Source organism: Varroa destructor, unplaced genomic scaffold (assembly GCF_002443255.2).
Source record: "Varroa destructor unplaced genomic scaffold, Vdes_3.0 BEIS01000002.1, whole genome shotgun sequence".
In the NCBI taxonomy this organism is placed as follows: Eukaryota; Metazoa; Arthropoda; class Arachnida; order Mesostigmata; family Varroidae; genus Varroa; species Varroa destructor.
In genome coordinates, this window is record NW_019211455.1 from 17,938,960 (window position 1) to 17,943,627 (window position 4,668).

General features: G+C 39.0%; 1 long non-coding RNA gene across 2 annotated transcripts; it reads left to right on the forward strand.

The window, feature by feature from the left end:
• The first annotated feature begins 397 nt into the window (after positions 1-397).
• On the forward strand, positions 398-4,384 carry LOC147757462 (uncharacterized). 2 transcript variants are annotated; one of them, XR_015321691.1, is made up of 4 exons: positions 398-517; positions 1,222-1,275; positions 2,402-2,487; positions 3,617-4,384. It is a non-coding gene; the product is annotated as an uncharacterized LOC147757462 (long non-coding RNA). The 2 variants fall into 2 exon arrangements; XR_015321692.1 differs by having other exon boundaries at positions 3,630-4,383.
• Positions 4,385-4,668: the final 284 nt, after the last annotated feature.

Consider the following 4,668-nt stretch of genomic DNA (forward strand, 5'->3'; position numbering starts at 1 on the left):
TCTCTGCACGAATTCTTTTTATAGCGGTACAATAAAACATCATTCACGTTACATCTTCTCATGTGATAACAACTAGTTAGTTAACAAATTATTGGTAACACTTTGTTCTGGTGCGGCCGACCGGATGTGTCATATCTATTTTCAACAAACGGGTCAACACTCCGCTTTTAGTACTTACGATAGACGCAATCACAATGCATGGTACTCTTCGCAGTGATGCCTTTATCATTACGATGTCACAGCCTAAACAACCGCCTGCGTTTCTAATGTCTCCACTGAATACATTCAACCGGTGCTATAGAGATACTGTGACACATTACTTTTATTTGTCCAGATTCGTACTACCTATGAGTTCACCGCCGTCGAAAGTTTCCTTTCATCGCTCGTACGCTCGGACAGGCGACGCCGGTTAAGGCTGAAATAGCCCCCGTAGCGTGTCGTCGTCACAAACGACTTGAGAATAAGTCACGATAAAGCGCCAGCGTCTTGACAATGCTGTGTGAAATATTTTACATCTGTTAGTATTGAGTTGTTCCACTGGCCTATGAGTTAATACCAAATGATCTCTATCTTTACAAACTAGACAATTCTTTCTTCATAAAGCTGTTTAAACGCACGCGAAGTAATGTCACGTACCGATTTCCGACGTAAGACAAGACCCTTGTGGAATCGACACTAATAGTAAAAGCTAAGTCAGGTCTCCAGTAAACGCTTATCGAACCGAGAATCCGTTTTTGTTTCATCTATTCAAAATTACCCCATTTAAAATATACGTATCGGCAAACAAGAATTCTATTAATTATAGAAATAGCAGTTTCAGAGTCCCAGCTGGCGATCATACCCAAAGTAAAGATAATATACTGTGACATTTTTAAGGTATTTACAAACAGACATTTAAGGCAATGAACCCAGTGAACGGATCGACATGGCGCATTTCGTAATGTGCTTGCCTTCTTATTAGCTCCTTCAGCAATTCCTAAATGATGTATTAGATAATTGTCAGTCTTCTCCGGCTATAAGAACTTTTCTATGGATCAGCCTACATACAGCTAATTTCCCCGGACCAAATAGCTGGTTGTTTACTTAATAGCCAGCTCATGTTTGTCCTTTACACGTAGATATCTGCTGTTTTAAGGCATCTTCTATAAAATACCCGTGCTGAATGGTGATATTATCAAGGGTTGCTTTCTGTTTACATGTGTCTGTATTGTAATTACGAAGCGGTATAGAAGAGGACTTTTGAAGATTTTCCAAGACTCGCCACATGTTTATCAGGTAAGTAGAGGTCCGGCCCATCGTTCTTCCCAGAGGAACCATGTCTCTTGTAAACTCGGCAAGGTTGCTTACTATGAGGACTTTTTGTTTGCTTTATAGACCCTTTATTTTTTTTTCTAAGTAATTTCATCTTGCTATCATTTACATTCATTTTTCGACTTCTAATCGTGTCCTCCGACTCGAAGTAACTTGGAAATGGCCAAGTACGCTGCTCATCGAATTGAGTATTTTGTATGTCGAGGTATACTACGACGGATATCGTAACTCGAAGTTCTGCGGCGAGGAAGAAAATTACGTAGTGTTTTATAATAATAAAAATGTTTTGCAGAAAGCTCTTGCGACGTTGATGGCACGAAACAAGCTATAACAACTCTCAGGATAGATTTCTCCGAAATGGATTTCGGCAATTAACTGTCTCTAGTTAGACCTACTTGAAAGCTTCTGGTGTATTGTATAAAGCCAGACAATCAAACTTAGTTAATGGCTGCGCCCGTATACACGACAAGCTAGACATTTTGCCAACGGCTTCGAAAAACAGATGCAACCGATTAAATCAGTTACATTAATGTCCTTTAGTAGGCCACATGTGTTGAACTGTGTGCATGCGTAGAGTTACTTTTCGCCCTTGGAAATGATTTAATCATCGATATACTCACAGGAATGTTCTGTTAGGATTCTATGATTAAATACTCAATTCGGTGAGTAGTATTAGCCCCTCCATTCAGCAGTCCGAAGTTAAAGGCTACTAAGGCAGGAGAGAAACGATATCGAATGAAATATTTCCCTAGAGAGATTAGTACGAGGGTTTCGCCCACAATTTCAGTGCTAGTGCGGCTCCCCTAATAGTATACGAACTCTATATATATATGTATACATATATACACATGCACACATCTATATATCTATATATATCGCCATATTATGACGTCAACGTAACTAGGTTAGCTAGCAGAAGTAAGGAGGCGGCCCATTCGGTTTAGAAATAGAATAATTGAGCCGCATTTGGAAAATATATACAAATCAATGTAACGCATATAGGAATCGATATTATTTCACTCTTCGATTCGACATCTTTTTTGCCTTATTTGTGTTCTTTTGTTGGGACCTTCTGCCGGCGAACGCAAAGAAATGGCCATGTACGAAAACCACAACAATGTCCTTCTCACACAATGCTGATTGATACACCTGGATAATAATAACCTGTTCGAAAAGGTAGATTTATGGTCTAGGGACCTTAATAAATAAGCCTCTGCTCTTATACTGTGCAACTATATAAATATATATATCAGTGCTATTTTTTGTTTTTAATCTCCATTGGACTGAACGCTAATCTTTCGTTAGCTCTATATTGATATATCTACTATAACACATGTTGATAGTCTAGAAGTATGCATTTCCCGTAGCCGTGGTGGTTTCCTTGGGTAGGTCAGCGCAGAAATAGATAATAAGCAAGTCTTAATTATCCATACCTCTGCACTCCTACCACGAAAACGTTGTTGATTTCTGATTGAAAATTAATAATAATATTACTAATAATTATAAAGGCCGTATCAGATGTTCCCTATACATCGGTCCGATATTGACACGAAGGAGACCTTGGTCTCTAAAGAACTTAAATAGTTAGAATGCTACAATTTATTATTAATTAATAACTTCAGCCCAGTGTATCCCGTGTAGCGTGAGTACTTACTAGAACGGACTGATGTTGGCCAAGAGTCACATCCATATTTCTTTAACATGTCTAATGTAATCCGCACATATATGGCAATTATAATGTTGTTTTCATTATGTATATATCTCTAATCGGCTAAGATGCTAAGGATTGCTCTCATCGAGAACGATCTGGTGCTCTGAATACGCAAGTACTCTTCACATCAACGACTGCATTGTCTCTTATGTCTGTGCGCTAGATCAGAAATGTTATCCATCGTAGATTTTGACGTATGAAATTTTTCAAATTAGAGAACTCTTACAACAAGGAGGAATAAGCGTAAATTTTACAAACAAAAACAAAGAATCACTTTAGTTACTCAATAGTCCTTACTAATAATATTTTGCGAGTAATAGTAGCCCTGTATTAAGGAATAAAGTTTGTTATTATTATATTAGAACTTGGCTAGTCCTCTGGAGGAGGTCTTCATCCTTCCGGATGAAGAAGCTTTCACCGAGCTTTAGTTCCATGGATTCAGTATTAATAAATGAATCGCATTGAATAGACACATATTGTCCAACAGGCAAAAGTAGGCCCTGACCAATAATTCCTCCCAACAAAGAACTATCTAGACTAACTAAGGCAACATGATGAAAATAATATTTATGTAAACTGCATGTCGTTAATGAGGCCGGCTTCACAGGTGAAAATCTACTGCAAGCGACCCAGTGAAATAGGTGCTATACCATCGTATCCAACCGCGAATCTGCGAGACCTGCTGTTGCTTCTACTGCAACTAAAATATTCGCAGTTTTTGCAAGGGTAGTTGTTCCCGCGGGGCAAAAACGCATTCTATAGCCCTCCCCTGGACGTCACTACCAGCTGTAGTTGTGTCAGGAACAACTCGCTAATACACCCGTGCAAGGTAATAGTTATAGAGGCTTGAACGTTTGTAAGCACGGTGAACGGCGGAAAATAGGGGCGTGCCCTCGCCGGCTAGCGTCGAACCGCGCAAGAGCAACGTAGCAATCTTTCAAAAGGAGAGTTGGTCCGGATCAGAAGGCCTGTTTGCTGAAAGAAGTTCTTCCTCGTGATGTCGAGATGTGTATGAACAAAGGTTGCTTCAGGCAAGGGATAAGATTAAGATGAACTCTTCAAGATAGAACGTAATGGAACAATGCGTTTAGATTAATAAACAACGAATAGAAAAGAATCAAGACAAAACCCAGGTATTACTTTATAAGTTCGTTGACTGAACTATCAATACACCGAAATATATCAATATGTGAAAATTGTCGAAGAACGTAGTTTTTTTTTTAATTTATCCAATTGCTTTTCGGCTGTAATAGACTATACCGATAATAGCCAGTGTATAAAACTTTGAATCGTCATGAAGCGACGCTATCTCAGATTAGCTCGGATCAGAGCTTTCTGTGGTGATTGGGCTTGACAATGTGATAGGAATCGGCCTTAAAAGACTGCATTGTCTGATTGATACGTAATGTCGAAGTCGTGCAATAGGAATAATAGAATATTCAAACACGAGACCTGCTTTGTACATAATTTATATCGACAATGGCAGCGACTAGTGATAGGGCAACGTGACATTTTAGATGTTGGCAAAGGCGACAGACGCGCCGAAATGCTTACCCTCTTGGTTATATTATTATTTATTTTCCTTTTTTTTTTCTCAGTATTCTCATAATTAACAAGCCTGGAGGGTAACGAAGAACGAGGATTTC